General features: G+C 45.6%; 1 protein-coding gene across 1 annotated transcript in view; it reads right to left on the reverse strand.

The window, feature by feature from the left end:
* Positions 1 to 14,136, reverse strand: part of LOC122559115 (hyaluronidase-2-like) — a 31,606-nt gene extending 17,470 nt beyond the window's left edge. Inside the window, exon 1 of the mRNA XM_043708428.2 lies at positions 13,937 to 14,136. The gene's annotated coding sequence lies outside the window, so the exon portion shown is untranslated. The remainder of the gene's footprint in view (positions 1 to 13,936) is intronic.
* Between the last annotated feature and the right edge of the window lie 7,009 nt (positions 14,137 to 21,145).

The following is a 21,145-nucleotide window of genomic DNA, read 5'->3' on the forward strand; positions in this document are numbered from 1 at the left end:
ACCTTCTGGGGCATCCCTTTTTTTGATAAAATAAAATGATACTTTATTGATGTGAATTCTGACAATGGTATCACATACTGCTGAGGTGGTGTGGCAACATGAAAAAATTTATCAAGTTTCATTTTTAAAGAATTATTAGATGTCCTCTTTATTCAGCACTGCAATGCCCTCCTTAGCCAATAGTGCTACCCTTCCCCTTGAGCAGATTTGATGGGCTGAGTGTCTACATCTGCTCTTAAACCTTACGGTCTTTTTAAGGTGATGGGTCAGTTTCTTGGAGATGACTAGTTATCGGTAGGATTCTTCTCCAGCTGTAGAATCTAAGTCCCTTTCAAGTGGAGTGGACTCAGTGAAAGGAGCAATTGGTGATTACTAGCCCTGTCTCTCACTTTTGTCCAGTGAAAACTGTGGCCTCATGGTATCAGAGTTTAGTGGTGGCACTGAGAACAAAGAAAATTTACAGCCTAGGAACAGGCCCTTCAACCATTCATGCCTGAGCCGATCCAAATCCACTGTCTAAACCTATCGCTCAATTCCTAAGCCATCTGAATCCCTCTGCTCCCCACCTACTCATGCATCTGTCCAGACGCATCTTAAATGAATCTACCGTGCCTGCCTCTACCACCTCTGCTGGCAACAGGTTCCAAACACCCATCACCCTCTGTGTGAAGTACTTGCTGTATGTATCCCCCTTAAACTTTTCACCTCTCACCTTGAAAGCATGACCTCCTGTTATTGAATCCTTCACCCTGGGAAAAAGCTTATCTCTATCAACCCTGTCTGTACCCTTCATGATTTTGTAAACCTCAATCAGGTCCCCCCTCAATCTCCTTTTTTCTAATGAAAATAAACCTAACCTACTCAACCTCTCTTCATTTCTCTGCACCCTCTCCAAAGCGTCCACATCCTTTTGGTAATGTGGCAACCAGAACTGTGCACAGTTCTGAGCTTTGAGTTGGAGGAAAAGTTGGACCTGGACTTACTGGAATCAGCATTCTCTGAGCTGGACTGTACTCTCTGATCATCAGTTTCCCCTCAACCCTGTAGATACTTTAAAAACACACCCCCTGTCAACATAGTAACCGCACCTTGAAATCTCATGATCTGTGGCTCACCCTGCAGATAATCTATTGAGCAATAAAGGGACCATTCTCTAACCAGATCCCAGTCAAACTGGGGTTAAGAGAAGGCACAAGAGAGGGTGCAGTGAGAGCTCATTGAGTATGATACTTCTATTGCTAAATTGGTATTTATAAATGAACAAATGAAGAAATTTGATGATGAACAGCCTTTTATGATTTTTTTCCAGTAACACAATATTCCTTTATGAGGTTTGATTAATTGTCTTGTTAAACTTATTATTAAGGGTTTGTTTATAACAGTTGGGAATACTTATTTACCTATAAGGACTACCTGGAAAAGAAACAGGAAGATTTTGGACCATCTCTGCATCAAAGTGAATTTCACAACGTGACTTGCAAATGAAGCTAACAGAAGTGCTGTGGATTTCCCACTTTTGTTTAAAAATTAAGTGACTTGAAGAAACCGTTAAGTAAAACTTTCAAAAAATGAAAATAAGAGGTTTACTGCCTTAATAACTGAGAAACCTAGTTATGAGAGGTGTAGGGCTCCTTATGCTAATGGTTGCTTAACAGGCTTAGCGTTCTGTTCCACAAAAAACACCACAAAGATGGTTTAGACCCTCTCCTGAAATCCTTCTAAGTGGACTAGATCAATTCTCAAAGATCAAATCCAGTTGGTTGGTTGAACTAGACACCTATCATCAATCTTTGAGGAGAAAGTGAGGTCTGCAGATGCTGGAGATCAGAGCTGAAAATGTGTTGCTGGAAAAGCGCAGCAGGTCAGGCAGCATCCAGGGAACAGGAGAATCGATGTTTCGGGCATAAGCCCTGAAGAAGGGCTTATGCCCGAAACGTCGATTCTCCTGTTCCCTGGATGCTGCCTGACCTGCTGCGCTTTTCCAGCAACACATTTTCAGCACCTATCATCAATCTACAACTGTCATCATTTTATCTTCATCAGCAGGAAATTAGTGGAAATCATCACATCTTGGTCTTATTTCGAGACCTTTTGCCAGCAGGAATTGTTTCACCTCTTTTTTATTGTTTTAAAAATCCCCTCATCTCTGCAGAGTCGTGCATTTTTGTGTTACGTGTGTGTGTCAAAGCGTGCAATTAAGGGGATAAACTCATAATATTGGATGATAATTTAGATGTTAACCTGAGTTTGCTACTTGCCTTTAGAATAAGTTTTGTTTCTAATAAATGGATTATTTTGAATTAATTGAAGAGGCCTGGTGGGTATTTCTTTTGTTCAGGATTGATGGAGGCAGGTTTAATTAGGATGCTCAATATGGTATTGGATTTTTTTGAGCAGTAATGAAGTGTAGAGAATGGGGAGAAGGGAGGCGATTAGCACTAGATAATAGTTAATGGGCTGAATGACCAACTTCTGCACTGTGATTCTGTAATAGCCAGTTACATCTTTTTGTACTATGTTGGTGATGGAATCAACATGTTTACACACATGACGCAGCTGGTGGACCAGTGGGGGCTTCATCTACACATTAACAGCACAGAGGTGAAACGAATGGAGAGTGTCAAGCACCTGGGAGTGGCCATTCACAACAAGCTTTCTTGGACTCTTCATGTGGACGCACTGGTTACAAAGACCCAATAATATCTCTTCCTCAGGCAGCTGAAGAAATTTGGCTTGATAGCAAATACCCTTGCCAACTTTTATAGGTGCGCCATCTGTCTGGATATATCACTACCTGGTATGGCAACTGTACCATTCTAGATCGGAGACTGTTACAGAGAGTGGTGAACTCGGCCCAGACAATCACAGAGACCAACCTCCCATCTATAGAATCCATCTACTAGGCTGTCAAGGAAAGGCCGCCAACATTCTGAAAGATCCATCCCACCCTGACAATGTTTTTCTACAACCTCTACCATCGGGGAGAAGGTACAGAAGCCTGAACACACACACCAGCCAGTTTCGAAAGAGTTCCTACCCTACTCTTGTTAGAATACTGAATGGACGCACAAACTCAGCATTAGTCTGTACCTTTGTTTTTGTTTTGCTGCTGTTTACCTATTACTTTTCTATGCAATTTAACTATGTGATCTGTCTGTATTTCTTGCAAGACAAAGCTTTTCACTGTGCCTTGGTACATGTGACAATGAGTTCAATTCAATTCAATCATCAGCGCATTCCCCTAGTCACTGGCATCACACAATGCATTAAAGAACCAGCACACTGCACAGGATGGAAGTCACTGTTGCCCAGAGAGCTCAGTTTGATGTTTGTTTTCTGATTTCCTTTCTCCTGATTAATGAGTGACATTAAACAATCAGTTACCTTTAATTGGCACATTTTAAGGTAATTCTCTGTTCACAGCTGATAAGTTATTTGATTTTATTGAATTCAGTTTCAGAATTTGCCCTGTTGAAACTGTTGATTTCTGGTACAAGATTGGAATGAGTATAGAGTCAGCAAGGGGTTTGTAATTATAGTCTGGGGAACACAGAGCAGGGACTGAGTGGCCATCAGTCTCCCCTTGGAGTCAGAAAGGGAGACCACTCCTGATACCAGAAAACATTGTCATTCTGGGAGGTTGTTGTCTAACCCCACATTTCGAGGTAAAAACAATGACTGCAGATGCTGGAAACCAGATTCTGGATTAGTGGTGCTGGAAGAGCACAGCAGTTCAGGCAGCATCCAAGGAGCAGCGAAATCGACGTTTCGGGCAAAAGCCCTTCATCAGGAATAAAGGCAGAGAGCCTGAAGCATGGAGAGATAAGCTAGAGGAGGGTGGGGGTGGGGAGAAAGTAGCATAGAGTACAATAGGTGAGTGGGGGAGGGGATGAAGGTGATAGGTCAGAGAGGAGAGGGTGGAGTGGATAGGTGGAAAAGGAGATAGGCAGGTAGGACAAGTCCGGACAAGTCATGGGGACAGTGCTGAGCTGGAAGTTTGGAACTAGGGTGAGGTGGGGGAAGGGGAAATGAGGAAACTGTTGAAGTCCACATTGATGCCTTGGGGTTGAAGTGTTCCGAGGCGGAAGATGAGGCGTTCTTCCTCCAGGAATCTGGTGGTGAGACCCAAGACCTTCCATGTCCTCGGCAGAAGGGGGGGGGGAGTTGAAATGTTGGGCCATGGGGCGGTGTGGTTGATTGGAGGGGGCTTTGCTAGGAGGTGCCCAGTCTCCCCAATGTAGAGGAGACCGCATCGGGAGCAACAGATACAATAAATGATATTAGTGGATGTGCAGGTAAAATTTTGATGGATGTGGAAGGCTCCTTTAGGGCCTTGGATAGAGGTGAGGGAGGAGGTGTGGGTGCAGGTTTTACAGTTCCTGCAGTGACAGGGGAAGGTGCCAGGATGGGAGGGTGGGTTGTAGGGGGGCGTGGACCTGACCAGGTAGTCACCGAGGGAACGGTCTTTGCAGAAGGCGGAAAGGGGTGGGGAGGGAAATATATCCCTGGTGGTGGGGTCTTTTTGGAGGTAGCGGAAATGTCGGCGGATGATTTGGTTTATGCGAAGGTTGGTAGGGTGGAAGGTGAGCACCAGGGGCGTTCTGTCCTTGTTACGGTTGGAGGGGTGGGGTCTGAGGGCGGAGGTGCGGGATGTGGAAGCGATGCATTGGAGGGCATCTTTAACCACGTGGGAAGGGAAATTGTGGTCTCTAAAGAAGGAGGCCATCTGGTGTGTTCTGTGGTGGAACTGGTCGTCCTGGGAGCAGATACAGAGGAGGCGGAGGAATGGGGAATACGGGATGGCATTTTTGCAGGAGGTAGGGTGGGAAGAGGTGTAATCCAGGTAGCTGTGGGAGTTGGTGGGTTTGTAAAAAATGTCAGTGTCAAGTAGGTCGTCATTAATGGAGATGGGGAGGTCCAGGAAGGGGAGGGAGGTGTCAGAGATGGTCCAGGTAAATTTAAGGTAAGAGTGGAATGTGTTGGTGAAGTTGATGAATTGCTCAACCTCCTCGCGGGAGCACGAGGTGGCGTCAATGCAGTCATCAATGTAGCGGAGGAAGAGGTGGGGAGTGGTGCCGGTGTAATTACGGAAGATCAACTGTTCTACGTAGCCAACAAAGAGACAGGCATAGCTGGGGCCCATACGTGTGCCCATGGCTACCCCTTTGGTCTGGAGGAAGTGGGAGGATTCGAAGGAGAAATTGTTAAGGGTGAGGACCAGTTTGGCCAAACAAATGAGAGTGTCGGTGGAAGGGTATTGTTGGGGATGTCTGGAGAGGAGAAAACGGAGGGCTTGGAGGCACTGGTCATGGCGGATGGAGGTGTAGAGGGATTGGATATCCATGGTGAAGATGAGGCGTTGGGGGCCGGGGAAATGGAAGTCTTGGAGGAGGTGGAGGGCGTGGGTGGTGTCTCGAATGTTTGTGGGGAGTTCCTGGACTAGGGAGGATAGGACAGTGTCGAGGTAGGTAGAGATGAGTTCAGTGGGGCAGGAGCATGCTGAGACAATGGGTCGGCCAGGGTGGTCAGGCTTGTGGATCTTGGGAAGGAGGTAGAAACGGGCAGTGCGGGGTTCCCGGACTACGAGGTTGGAAGCTGTGGGTGGGAGATCTCCTGAGGTGATGAGGTTCTGTATGGTCTGGGAGATGATGGTTTGGTGATGGGGGTGGGGTCATGGTCGAGGGGGCAGTAGGAAAAGGTGTCCTCGAGTTGGCGTTTGGCTTCAGCGGTGTAGAGGTCAGTGCGCCAGACTACCACTGCATCCCCTTTATCCGCTGGCTTGATGGTGAGGTTGGGACTAACCCCACATTTCCCCCATAGAGATCCTGTACCTGGCGAATCTGTATCCAGGGAATCACTAACTAACAGAAAGACAGTTCCCAAAGAACCTGTGCCCATGAGGTCAATGAAGAGGTTTGTGTGACAGGCACAGCAATGGCTGAGATACTGAGACAATGCTGACAAATAGTTGAAAAATGTGGTGCTGGAAAAACACAGCAGGCCAGGCAGCATCCGAGGAACAGGAGAATCGACATTTTGGGCATAAGAAGAAGGGCTTATGCCCGAAACGTCGATTCTACTGCTCCTTGGATGCTGCCTGGCCTGCTGTGTTTTTGCAGCACCACATTTTTCAATTCTGGTCTCCAGCATCTGCAGTCCTCACTTTCTCCCAATGCTGGCAAATAGTAATCAAAATAAACATCAGTGCTTTTTGTTTTCATTTGTTGGAGAATATCAGCACATTTGTGGCATCTATGGAGAAACAGACAAACAAAGGCATTATTTTGAGTCCAGTAACTACAGGAATAGTTACAAACCTGGACTCACAGCATTAACTCTGTTTCTGTCTCCAGAGGTGCTGCCAGACCTGCTGAGTTTCTCCAACATTTAGTATTTGCTTCAGATTTCTAGCCGTGTCAGTAATCAGCTTTTATTTTAAGGATCAACATTGCTGCCTGGAATATATTAGATTGGATTTCCAGGTGAGTGCAGATTGTCACTCTGGTTCTTTGTTTTTATGTGAAAAGAGAGCTCTGCATTTTTGAAGAGAGACTCTGCTCAGGGCTCTGTCAGAAATAAGTAGCTATACTCCCATTCTGACAGGTGTAAAACAATCAGGGGAAGGAGAGGGAAACCATTCTCCCAACAGCCAGCTGCTGCCTTCTCATAGAATCCCTACAGTGTGGAAACAGGTTATTTGGTCCTACAAGACCACGCCGACCCTCAGGAGAATAACCCACCCATTCCCCTACAGTCACTCCTAACTAATGCACCTAACCCACACATCCCTGAACAACATGGACAATTTTAGCACCGTCAAGTTCACCGAACCTACACATTTTTGGACTGTGGGAGGAAACCCATGCACACACAGGGAGAATGTGCAAACTCCACACAGACAGTCACCCAAGGCTGGAATCAAACCCAGATTCCTGGCGCTGTGAGGCAGTGGTGCTAACCACTGAGCCACCGTGCTGCCCCTTCTGGTATTAAAGGGTCCTGACAGACACTTTGACAGCTGTAGACAAAGGGAAGTACATGAGGTGAGTGGGGTGCTGCAGCACCCCCTGGAGGGCTCGGTACCCTCCAGTGCTGCAGCACTTTCGGGGGTACATTACCAAGTAAATAGAGCACCAGGTGGGTGAGGTGCCAGGTATGAGGGTACCAGGTGGGTGAGGTGCCAGGAATGTGGGGTGATAGGTGGCTCCACTGACAGCTAGGGTGGGCTAGGATGCAAAGGGACCAATAAGTGTTTCAGGTAGTTTGGCAGGGTGGGGATGTGATGAGGAGTCAGGATGTTACCTCTGAGGGGATCTGATCTTGCTCTTAGGGTCCCTCCCTCATCTTCCGCCTTGGAACACTTCAACCCCAGGGCATCAATGTGCACTTCAACAGTTTCCTCATTTCCCCTTCCCCCACCTCATCCTAGTTTCAAACTTGCAGCTCCGCACTGTCCCCTTGACCTGTCCAGACTTGTCTGACCTGCCCAGCTCCTTTTCCACCTATCCACTCCACCCTCTCCTCCCTGACCTATCACCTTCATCTCCTTCCCCACTCACCCATTGTACTCTATGCCACTCTCTCCCCATCCCCACCCTCCTCTAGCTTATCTCTCCACGCTTCAGGCTCTCTGCCTTTATTCCTGATGAAGGGCTTTTGCCCGAAACGTCGATTTTGCCTGTCCTCGGATGCTGCCTGAATTGCTGTGCTCTTCCAGCACCACTGATCCAGAATCTGGTTTCCAGCATCTGCAGTCATTGTTTTTACCTCAGTCCCAGGGAAGTGGACTCAGGCTCTGCTCTGGGGATGTGTTGTTGACGGTGAGTGAAATACGTAGGAGATCTCTAGAACAGGCTAACTCCTGAGAAACTGTGTTCAATAATGTAACTTTTTCTGAGTAACCAGTTTACTTAATTTCAACGAAATCATCCCAATTATCCGATTTTAATGGATACTTTCAGGTATTGAGGAATTAGCCAACGGAAGATTCAATTTCCCGTTATTCCTTCGGGATCTGCTGCGATCGGGATTTGGAATTTCCCCAAAACCAACTCCCATTTACTCTGGAAGAAGAACTGCCTGGCCTTCGGAAAATCTATCCCAATGTGGGAGGGTCCTCCACTATTAGCGAGCTCTTACTTCATTCAATTGTGTAGCTTCTTCCGAGATTTGTTGAGTGATTGATTCGTTATCAGAGGCTGCAGGGAGTGTCAATGTGAAGCTTTTGGCAAGAAGTGCACCAGTCACTTTGAAAAGCAGGAAGTCAGGCATCCGGTATGAACTTGACAGGAAATCAGATTACACAGCATTTGAATTCCTGCTGCTCTGAGTTAACAACTCTTGGTCACTTCCGGTCCAAACCCACACTGGATGAGCTAATTGGACAACTTCAAGTTCTACGACGGAAACCTGCACTCATGAGGAATTCGGTTTCAGAAAGTGCCTTCTGTATTAATACTATCAATAAAAAGTATATTTCAAAATAACGACATTGTTGCTAGAAGCACAGCCGTCAGCTTGTACACAGCAAGATCCAAAAAAAGCACAAATTAAGGAACACAATCTGTTGATTTTTGTCGGAGGATAGTTATCGACCCCATGACGCTCCTGAGAATTTCCCAGCACTTCACCCTGTCATGTAGAGGAACTTCTCAACTTCATGTGAGGATAGAATAGGCTACAGTTGTTCATCTCATTTGTAAAGGAATACCTCCAACAGTGTGGCACTCCCTCAGCATTGACCATCCGACAATGAGGCACTCGCTCAGCGCTAACTCTCTACCAGTACAGCACTCCCTGAGTACTGAACCTCTGACTTTGTGATACTCCCTCAGTACTGAACCTCCAAAAGTGCAGTACGGCACTTGCTCAGTATTGACCCTCTGACAGAGTGGCACTCCCTCAGCACTGACCCTCTGACAGTGTGGCACTCCCTCAGTATTGACCCTCTGACAGTGTAGGATTCTAAGACTGGAAGGTGTTAGCGTTAGGGAGGGGTCTAGGGGCTGAAGGAGATGTTAGCAGTAGATGAACTGAGATGAGGTGGTGCTTGGGGATATTTTGGTTGAAAGTGGATGGATTTAGGGATGATGTGGTCTGTAATTGGAAGCTTATTGTCAGATTAGGTTTAACACAAAGTTTCTAAATGTTATAGTGAAGTATCAGGGTTAAGGTAGGAGCTGATGTTTAGGGGATGGAGGCTATGATGTGAAAATAAGCATATTGTCAGACCAGAGACACTCCAGACCACAATTGTTGATTGGGAAAGGAAAACCTGAGAATGAGTTTGACCACACTGCCAATTACCCTTGTGAACAGAGAAGAACTCATCTTCAGATTGAATAAGTCCTGAATTTTCAGCTAAGAGTTGGGCCCGCAGATTAAAATGTCATCTAAACCTGTTCCTGATCACTCTCTGTGTGATTTCTGCAGGTAATCAGTGGCTAAGCAATAATTGTCTTTAATTCTGACTGTCTCAAATCAGCAAACTTTCACCATCAACAATTACAGCTGAACAACAATCTTATGGGGAGAAGACAGCACGGGGTCAATAACACAGTGTCCCAAGAGTACATACAATATAGAACATAGTACATAGAACATAGAACATTACAGTACAGTACAGGCCCTTCGGCCCTCGATGTTGCGCCAACCTGTGAAACCAATCTGAAACCCGTCTAACCTACACTATTCCATTTTTGTCCATATGCCTATCCAATGACCATTTAAATGCCCTTAAACCTGGAGCGTCTACTACTGTTGCTGGCAGGGCATTCCAAGCCCCTACTACTCTCTGAGTAAAGAACCTACCTCTGACACCTGTCCAATATCTATCACTCCTCAATTTAAAGCTATGCCCCCTTGTGCTAGCCATCACCATCCAAGTAAAAAAGCTCTTACAGTCCATCCTATCTAACCCTCTGAATGTCTTATATGTCTCAATTAAGTCACCTCTCAACCTTCTTCACTCTAATGAAAACAGCCTCAAGTCCCTCAGCCTTTCCTCATAAGATCTTCCCTTCAGATCAGGCAACATCTTAGTAAATCTCCTCTGAACCCTTTCCAAAACTTCCACATCCTTCCTATAATGCGGTGAACAGAACCGTACACAATACTCCAAGTGTGGAAGCACAGGGTTTTGTACAGCTGCAGCATGACCTCATGGCTCTGAAACTCAGTCCCTCTACCAATAAACACTAACACACCATATGCCTTCTTAACAACCTTATCAACCTGGGTGGCAACTTTCAGAGATCTATGTACACAGAAATCCCTATGCTCATCTACACTATCAAGAATCTTACCATTAGCCCAGTACTCTACATTCCTGTTGCTCCTTCCAAAGTGAATGACCTCACAATTTTCCTCATTAAACTCTATTTGTCATCTCTCAGCCCAGCTCTGCAGTTTATCTATGTCCCTCTGTAACCTACAACATCCTTCGGCACTATCCATAACTGTGTCATCCGCAAATTTACTAATCTATCCCACTATGCCCTCATCCAGGTCGTTTATAAAAATGACAAACAGTGGACCCAAAACAGATCCTGGCAGTACAACACTAGTAACTGAACTCCAGGATGAACATTTCCCATCAACCATACCCTCTGTCTTCTTTCAGCTAGTCAATTACTGATCCAAACTGCTAAATCACCCTCAATCACATGCCTGCATGTTTTGTGCAATAGACTACCATGGGGAACCTTATCAAATGCCTTCCTGAAATCCATATACACTACATCAACCACGTCACTCTCATCCACCTGTTTGGTTATCTTCTCAAAGAATTCAATAAGGTTAGTGAGGCACGACCTACCCTTCACAAAACCGTGTTGACTATTCCTAAACAACTTATTCTTTTCTAGATGATTATAAATCCTATCACTTGTAACCTTTTCCAACACTTTACCCACAACCAAAGTAAGGCTCACTGGTCTATAATTACCAGGATTGTCTCTACACCCCTTCTTGAACAAGGGAACAACATTTGCTATTCTCCAGTCTTCTGGCACTATTCCTGTAGACAGTGACAACATAAAGATCAAAGCCAAAGGCCCAGTAATCTCCTTCCTGGCTTCCCAGAGAATCCTGGGATAAATCCCATCCGGCCCAGGGGATTTATCTATTTTCACACTTTCCAGAATTGATAACACCTCCTCCTTGTGAACCTCGATCCTATCTAGTCTAGTAGCCTGTATCTCAGTGTTCTCCTTGACAACATTGTTTTTTTCTAGTGTGAATACTGACGAAAAATATTCATTTAGCGCTTCCCCTAATTCCTCTGATTCCATGCACAATGTCCACTATTATTCTTAACTGGCCATAATCTTACTCTAGTCATTCTTTTATTCCTGATATACCTATAGAAAGCTTTAGGGTTTTCTTTGATCCTATCCTCCAATGACTTCTCATGTCCTCTCCTGGCTCTTCTTAACTCTTCTTATGTCTTTCCTGGCTAACTTGTAATTCTCAAGTGCCCTAACTGAGCCTTCACATCTTGTCCTAACCTAAGCCTTCTTCTTTCTCTTGACAAGAGATTCAACTTCCTTAATAAACCACAGTTCCCTCACTTGCCAACTTCGTCCTTGCCTGACAGGTACATACTTATCAAGGACCCGCAGTAGCTGTTCCTTGAATAAGCTCCACATTTCAATTGTGCCCATCCCCCGCAGTTTCCTTTCCCATCGTATGCATCTTCCCATCTTATCCCATCTTCCCTAATAATATGGTATAAAACCACAGTGTTCGCAGTGCATGGGATAGGGAACACAGTTGTCTGCAGTGTAAATCTATGATGCGAGGTGCCTGAGCTGCCAATGGTTTGTGAGTGATTTTGAAAAAGGAATTCTGCAAATTCAGATGGAGTTCTCTGAGGGTCAGTGATCACAGGGAGCACTGTGCTCAGCAAATAACGAGTCTCCCAGTGTCTTGAGCTGATGTCCTTTTGGGATGATAGCAGCTGTCCTGCCTATCAACACGACTGATGCTCCCTGAAGTAGGATGATCTAATGACAAGGATGAATTTCAGACTTTCTCACATTGTCATACTTGAACATCTGATTCCAAATAAATTAAAACAAAAAACATTTAAAATTGTCCAAATCAAGGACAATTTAAATTCTGCCCATTAGCTTTTCACTAATTCTCAGTGCTGGAATCTTACCGGGGTCTGACTGAGTGGGTGATGGTGAGATTTGTGGCAGAATGGGACGAGTCATCCAGTGAGACTCACCTCAACATCTGGACCCCTCACTAACCCATCCGTTACTCTCTTAACAAGCAGCGAGGTGGGTTCCTCATGAGGCAGCAGTTGTCAATGATGGGGAGTTATAGCTTGCTAAATGCCTCATTAATGCTTCAACTCACCTCATTGGTATTCAAATTCTGATCTGACCAAGACCTGGTACCTGGTGATTTCAGCTTCACACTGGCTGTGAGGAGCCTTTATGTTGCTCTGCACCAAACAGCATCTCAGGGCATGAACCACAGGCACTAGCCATGCACACTCCTCATCCACCCTCTCAGGATTGTCATGGCACCTCTCTGTATACTCAGGAAGCATGGTACTGCATTGCAGGGCATACCAGTAATGAATATTCAGAGGCTACTGCAGGGATAGGTTACGTAGACTGTTCCAGAGTGTATCTCAGGGCTGCTCACTTAATTAGCAAGTACTCGCAGGTTTACAGTATCCCTGCTTCACAGACACACAACCCAGCAACCTGTCTTGTTATTCAGTGGTGTTCAATCAAGGGGACACCCATCTTACTGTACAGCCAGGTGCTACATCAATCTCACATCAGCTCCATGTGCCAACAGTTTACATGGCAAACACAGTACATGTCCAACGAGCAAACAGCCAGCTCTCAAAGTCTTAGGGTAGTAGTCATGGACACATCTGTCAATCGGGGAGTCCCAGAACAGTACAACAATAGTCTTCCTTCCATCATAAGGTCAGATGTTTGTTGATGACCAGCACCATTCATAACTCTTCAGATATTGAAGCAGTTCATGTTCAAATGCAGTAAGACCTGGACCGTATCCCAGGTTTGGGCTGACAAGTGGCAAGTAACATTCACGTTATACAAATGCCAAACAGTGACCATCTCCAACAAGAATATAACCATCACTCTTTGATTTCAATGGCCTTACCATTACTGAATCCCTCACTATCAACATTCTGGAAGTTACTGTTGACTGCAAACTGATCTGGACTTGCCACACAGTAGCTACAAGAGCATGTCGGAATCTAGGAATCCTGCAGCAAGTAACTCACTTCCTGATTCCCAAAGCCTGTCCACCATCTACAAGGCACAAGTCAAAAGTGTGATGGAATATCCCCACTTGCCTAGATAGGTACAGCTCCAACAACACTCAAGAAGTTTGACACTATCCAGGACAAAGTAACTTGATCAACACCCCATTCACCACTTTCAACATTCACTGCCTTCACCACTGACAGATATATGGGAACACCACCCCCTGCAAGTTTCCCTCCAAGCCACTCACCAACCTGACTTGGAAATGTATCGCCGTTCCTTCACTGTCACTTGGTCAAAGTCCTGGAATTCCCTCCCTAAAGACATTGTGGGTCAACTCACAGCAGGTGGGCTGCAGCAATTCAAGAAGGAAGATCCAGGTCTTGCTGCATTTGAACATGAAATGCTTCTTAAGGGAAACTAGGAGCAGTCAATAAATGCTGGGCCAGCCAGCAACACCCACGTCCTGTGAGTGAATAAAAAAATTTAAATTGTTCACATGTTCTCCTATTTCTTCTTCAGAATTCAAATATCTAGAGATCTTTGCCTTATATTGACACAATCCAGTTTATATCCACTTTTAAGTATGAATCACTGAGCTAATTACCCATTGAGTGAAATACTAACATACAGTGGTGTGAGGAAGGGTGAGTGGATGAAATCGACGGAATTCCTACCTGCTGGCTTTGTTCAGTCTTGTGTAAAGCAGACACTGAATCGACTGATTGCACATTCCCTTTTACCTTAAGATTCTGAAGTTCCAGTTCCAACTAAAAGCTATTTCCTTCTGCGTCAGTCCAGTTTCCTGCTGAGGACAAGCGAAATGCTGATCATTCTTTACTTACTGATTTCCATCAACCCACCCAAAATCTTTGGAGTTTGAGGACAGCAGAGCAGTTAAACCAAAGCTATCCCTAAAGGAAGCTGTCAGTCCACTCCGCTCCCTGCTACTTCACACTTCCCTGTTGCTGCTAACAGGGACACTCATCCTGAAGCAAAGTTTAAATTCAGAAAGAGATAACTCTGCTGTAGCTGATCTCAGAGACAGAGTGGGACAGATCTCCATGTATCAGACTGGACTCCAGCTTGCTCTTACCCATAAATCCCTCTTAAATCCCCTCACCCTTCGCTCCCACCCCCCTCCCCCCACAGTAACCTGGCTCTCACTCCCAACATCCTCCCATATTAGAGGAGAAAGTGAGGTCTGCAGATGCTGGAGATCAGAGCTGGAAATGTGTTGCTGGAAAAGCGCAGCAGGTCAGGCAGCATCCAGGGAACAGGAGAATCGACGTTTCGGGCATAAGCCCTTCTTCCTCCCATATTACCCCAGCCTACACAGCCTTGTTTAACCTTTGTATAGCAGTCTACAAACAACCACCACCCTCATATTGCACGCGCACACGCACATGCAGACACACACAATTACATGCACCACATATCAGATTTGTTGGATTGTCACCAGCATCATTTAGAAGAGAGGCATTTGAACCCATTTGTACTTATTCATATGCAGATCCCAATGCAGCATTGAATTATTCCCTAATGATTCCCAGGTTTCTTCTGCATCGAGAGATATAATCCAGGAATTGACTCATCTGAGAATGTCCTAATGCCTGTTTGAAGGTGACCACATTCATTCCTAAGGGGGAGAGGAGAGACCAGATTAGTGAAACCAGAAGAAAAGATGGAGGACAGAGAAGAGAGGAACGTGAGGAATTGGTGAGAGGAGTGAGAAACCAGAAGAATAGCAAAAATGTAATGGTAGATTCCTTTACTGATCCATGTTGACATTTGGAGCCAAATTAGTAATAACCTCCGACGGCATTCATCTCAAAAAGTATACCGCTGGATTGGACAAACCAAGAACTGAAGTTTCTCTCAGTTTGGTGGATGTTGTCGAAAAAAAGGCTTTCTGAGAGTTTAACACACATTGATCAAAAAATACATTGTAATTTTGTCTCATCTTGCCTGAAGTTTCTCTTTTCTTTCTTGGAAAGTGGGCATCACTGGTAAAGCTCTATTTATTCTGAGCTGAAAAATGTGTTGCTGGAAAAGCGTAGCAGGTCAGGCAGCATCCAAGGAGCAGGAGAATCGACGTTTCAGGAAGGCTCCTGAAGAAGGGCTCATGCCCGAAACGTCGATTCTCCTGCTCCTTGGATGCTGCCTGACCTGCTGCGCTTTTCCAGCAACACATTTTCAGCTCTGATCTCCAGCAGCTGCAGCCCTCACTTTCTCCTCGAAGCTCTGTTTATTGCCTATTCTGAAATGCCTCTTGAGAAGATGGTGCCTCTGTCATTCTTCATTCCTTTCCACAATCTGAGAACATCCTCTCATCTTTGAAGCAGGAACTGGCTGAAGGTGAAGCTTTGTTGAGAAATTACAAGAATTAATTGAAAAGTAAAATGGAGATTATTTTATGGTGGCTGTGTTGTCAACCAGGGTAGAAAATAGTCATTTAATCTTCCCTCTGTATTCTACAGTCACCCACAATACAGCATATTTGACAAAAACAGAGTTTATAAAATCATGAGGGGCATGGATAGGATAAATAGACAAAGTCTTCTCCCTGGGGTGGGGGAGTCCAGAACTAGAGGGCATTGGTTTAGGGTGAGAGGGGAAAGATATAAAAGGAAGCTAAGGGTTTACCTTTTCACACAGAGGGTGGTGCATGTAAGAAATGAGCTGACAGGGGAAGTGGTGGAGGCTGGTACAATTACAGCATTTAAAAGGCATTTGGATGGGTATATGAATAAGAAGGGTTTGGAGAGATATGGACCAAGTGCCTGCAAATGGGACTAGATTGGGTTGGGATATCTGGTTGGCATGGATGAATTAGACCAAAGAATGTTTCTGTGCTGTACATTTCTATGACTTTATGACAGTAAGACACTATGAAGTTAAGTTGTTGGAAAAGCTCAGCAGGACTGGCGGCATCTGTGAAGAGAAATCAAAGTTAACGCTTCAGGTTGAGTGACCCTTCCCTAGAACTGATGGTAGCGAGGGGGGAAGTGTCAGTTCATGTGCAGAAGATAGGTTGAGGGAGGGGGTAAAGACTAAATAATAGGTAGGGTTAGAACCCAAAGAGAGAGAAGAACAGTTGGATAGACAAAGGAATCTATAATGACCTGGCTGGGAGGGTGAATAGCTGTTAATGGAGACTGTTAGTGCTAACAATAGGTGGTGTGTAATGGCAGACCATGTGATAACAAGGCCTGGTGTGTGGGGTAGAGGCTAAGGCCCTCGGACAGTTCAGGCCCTAAAATTATTAAATTTGATATTGAGCCCTGAAGGCTGTGGGGTTCCAAAATGGAAAATGAAGTACTTTTCTTCCGGCCTGTGTAGAGCTTCGCTGGAGCACTGCACCAAGCCTAAGAGAGAGATGTTGGCCAGGGAACAGGGTGGAGTGTTAAAGTAGCAGACCACTGGAGGCTCAGGGTCTTTTTTGCGGCAGAATGTAGATGTTCTGTGAAGCAGTCACCCAATCTATGCTTCATTTCCCCAGTATAGAGGAGATCCCATTGTGAGCAGCAAATGCAATAAACTAGATTGCGGGAAGTGCAGATTAAGGGCTGCTTCACCACAAAGATATGTTTGGGCCCTTGGATAATGAGGAGGGAGGAGGTAAATGGGCAGATGTTACATTTCTGGGGATAGACCACTAATATCCACTTTCAATCCACTGACTCCCACAACTACCTGGATTATACATCCTCACACCCTATTTCGTGTAAAGACTCCATTCCATTCTCCCAATTCCTCCATCTCTGTCGCATATGAGACCAATTTCAACAAGGGAATCTCCAAAATGTCCACCTTCTTCCTCAACTGAGGATTCCCCAGCACCATATTCAACAGGGCCCTCAGCTGGGTCTGACCCATCTGCTGCACTTCCACTCTCATCCCCCCTCTTCCCTCCCACAGCAGCAATAGGGTTCCCCTTGTCCTTGCCTACCATCCCAGCAGCATCCACATCCAGAAGATCATCAGCTAGAATTTCCTCCCCCTCCAGCGAGATCCCACCTCCAGACACATTCCCCTCCCTTCTCTTATCCGCCTTCTGCAAGGACCATTCCCTCTAGGATACCTTGGTCCACTCTTCCTTCACTCCCAATATCCCCCCACAGCACCATCGCACCTTCCTCTGCAACTGCCAAAGGTGTAACACCAGCCCATTTACCTCCTCCCTCCTCAGTATCCAAGGACCCAAACACAACTTCCAGGTGAAGTAGCACTTTACTTACACTTCTCACAATCTAGTCTACTGCATTCACTGCTCACAATGTGATCTCCTCTGAACTGGGGAACTGAAGCGTAGACTGGTGACTGCTGCACAGAACATCTATGCTCTGCCGACAAAAAAGACCCTGAGCTTCCCTGAACACCCTACTCTGTTCCCTGGCCAACCTCTCTGTCTCAGGCTTGCTGCAGTGTCCAGTGAAGCTCAGCACAAGCTGGAAGAACAGCACCTCATTTTCCACTTGGGGACCCTGCAGCCCTCCAGGCTCAATATCAAGTTCAATAATTTTAGGGCCTGAACTCCTCCAAGGCCTAGCTCCCTACCACACACACTATCCTTGTTAGCTAATAGTTGAGAGCGTGGTGCTGGAAAAGCACAGCAGATCAGGCAGCATCCAAGGACCAGAAGATTAAGCCCTTCATTAGGAATAGCTCATAGTCTGTCATTACCCACTACTTATTGTTATCCACTAATAGTCCCCAGACTGTTCACTCTCCCAGCCAGATCATTATCGACTCCTTTGTATGTCCAACTTTTCTTCTCTTTCTTTGGTTCTATTCCTACTTGTCATTACTCCTTACCCCCTCCCTTCTACTCTGCCTTCTGCATTTAAATTGACATTTCATAGCTACCATCTGTTCTGAGGAAGGGTCATCGGACCCAAAACGTTAACTTTAATTTCTCTTCGCAGATGCTGCCAGATCTGCTGAACTTTACCAGCCACTTCTGTTTGTGCTTCTGCTTTAAGCATACGCAGATAAAAACAATGACTGCAGATGCTGGAAACCAGATTCTGGATCAGTGGTGCTGGAAGAGCACAGCAATTCAGGCAGCATCCGAGGACAGGCAAAATGCCTGTCCTCGGATGCTGCCTGAATTGCTGTGCTCTTCCAGCACCACTGATCCAGAATTTAAGCATACGCAGTTCTTTTGGTTTTTGTATGGTGGATTTGCGCTGATACGGTCGGGTTTGGGGAGGGTGGGGTGAAGGCACAGACATGGGGCTTGGGTGAGGTTGGGTTGGGTGGGATGGAGTTACTTGGGATTTGGGATGAGGAGAGTTGGTTTCGGACAGGGAATGGAACTGCTGGAATTGAAGTGGGAATCAGGAGAGGATACAGTGGGGTTGGGTCAACAGAGCAGGGAGTTTGGGGTGGGAGGAGTTAAGTTCGGGGATAGATAATTCAATTGGGCAGGACTTGGGGTAGTTGCTTGGCAATGAGCATTGAACAGGTGGACAGACAGTTTTGTGTCACTGAGCTTACTTTCTTTGCTAACACCCAAACTGAAGGCACTCAGATTCTGCCTCCAACAGAGATACTTGTTAGGAAGGAAGATGTGTTGGACATTTTGAACAACTTGAGGATAGACAAGTCCCCCGGGCCTGACGGGATATATCCTAGGATTATGTGGGAAGCAAGAGAGGAAATTGCAGTACCGTTGGCAATGATCTTTTCGTCTTCACTGTCAATGGGGGTGGTACCAGGGGACTGGAGAGTGGCGAATGTTGTGCCCCTGTTCAAAAAAGGGAATAGGGATAACCCCGGGAATTACAGGCCAGTTAGTCTTACTTCGGTGGTAGGCAAAGTAATGGAAAGGGTACTGAGGGATAGGATTTATGAGTATCTGGAAAGACACTGCTTGATTAGGGACAGCCAGCATGGATTTGTGAAGGGTAGGTCTTGCCTTACAAGTCTTATTGAATTCTTTGAGGAGGTGACCAAGCATGTGGATGAGAGTAGAGCAGTGGATGTAGTGTACATGGATTTTAGTAAGGCATTTGATAAGGTTCCCCATGGTAGGCTTATGCGGAAAGTCAGGAGGCATGGGATAGAGGGAAATTTGGCCAATTGGATATAAAACTGGCTAACCGGTCGAAGTCAGAGAGTAGTGGTAGATGGCAAATATTCACCCTGGAGCCCAGTTACAAGTGGAGTTCCGCAGGGATCAGTTCTGGGTCCTCTGCTGTTTGTAATTTTTATTAATGACTTAGATGAGGGAGTCGAAGGGTGGGTCAGTAAATTTGCAGATGATACGAAGATTGGTGGAGTTGTGGATAGTGAGGAGGGCTGTTGTCGGCTGCAAAGAGACTTAGATATGATGCAGAGCTGGGCTGAGGAGTGGCAGATAGAGTTCAACCCTGCCAAGTGTGAGGTTGTCCATTTTGGAAAGACAAATAAGAATGCGGAATACAGGGTTAACGGTAGGGTTCTTAGTGAGGTGGAGGAACAGAGGGATCTTGGGGTCTATGTTCATAGATCTTTGAAAGTTGCCACTCAGGTGGATAGAGCTTGTAAGAAGGCCTATGGTGTATTAGCATTCATTAGCAGAGGGATTGAATTCAAGAGTCGTGAAGTGATGTTGCAACTGTACAGGACTTTGCTTTGGCCACATTTGGAGTACTGTGTGCAGTTCTGGTCGCCTCACTTTAGGAAAGATGTGGAAGCTTTGGAGAGGGTGCAGAGAAGATTTACCAGGATGTTGCCTGGAATGGAGAATAGGTCGTACGAGGATAGGTTGAGAGTGCTAGGCCTTTTCTCATTGGAACGGCGAAGGATGAGGGGTGACTTGATAGAGGTTTATAAGATGATCAGAGGAATTGATAGAGTAGACAGTCAGAAACTTTTTCCCCGGGTGCAACAGAGTGTTACAAGGGGACATAAATTTAAGGTGAAGGGTGGAAGGTATAGGGGAGATGTCAGGGGTGGGTTCTTTACCCAGAGAGTGGTGGGGGCATGGAATGCGCTGCCCGTGGGAATGGTAGAGTCAGAATCTTTGGTGACCTTTAAGCGGCAATTGGATAGGTACATGGATGGGTGCTTAAGCTAGGACAAATGTTCGGCACAAATGCTGGGCGAAAGGACTGCATTGACATGGGCACTGCCATTGCCTCATTAGTCAAGATGAAAAATCAATGATCTTTTTTCATGAGGCAAATGTTTTTAGCTGAGAAGCTTTCAAACTCATATCCTGTGCAAATTTTTTTTTTGAATGCACAGATATTCTGAGAATTAAATCATAGCTAGGAATACAGAATCAGAAAGAGACCATTCCAAAGAACAATGAACAATACAGCTCAAAAACAGGCCCTCTAGCCCTCCAAGCCTGCAGGAATACATTTTGTCCTTCCATACTAAAACTGTCTTCACTTACAGTATCTGTATCCCTCTATTCCCTTCCTATTCATGTATTCCTCCAGATGCTTCTTGAATGCTGCTATTCCATCTGCTTCCACCATCTCTTCTGGCAACATGTTCCAACTACTCACCACATCTTACGCAAAAAATTTGGCTCGCACATCTCCTTTAAACCTCCCTCCTCACACCTAGAACCTGTTTCCCCCCCCCCAAGTAATTGACCACTCCACCCTGGGAAAAAGCCTCATACTTTCCACTCTATCCATGCCATTCACAATCTTATAAACCTCTATTTAGTCGCCCTGAACCTCCTGCATTCCAGTGAAAACAAATCTAGCCTATCCCACCTTTCTTCATAGCTAAAACCACCCAAACCAGGCAACATTCTGGTAAACCTTTTCTGTACCCTTCCCAAAGCGTCCACATCCTTCTGGTGGTGTAGTAACCAGAACTGCATGCAATATTCCAAGTGTGGCCTAACTAAAGTTCTATAAAGCTGCAGCATAACTTGA

The sequence above is a fragment of the Chiloscyllium plagiosum genome, unplaced genomic scaffold (assembly GCF_037043375.1).
Source record: "Chiloscyllium plagiosum isolate Xiang-an unplaced genomic scaffold, Cpla_swu_hap1 HiC_scaffold_14, whole genome shotgun sequence".
Classification (NCBI taxonomy): domain Eukaryota; kingdom Metazoa; phylum Chordata; class Chondrichthyes; order Orectolobiformes; family Hemiscylliidae; genus Chiloscyllium; species Chiloscyllium plagiosum.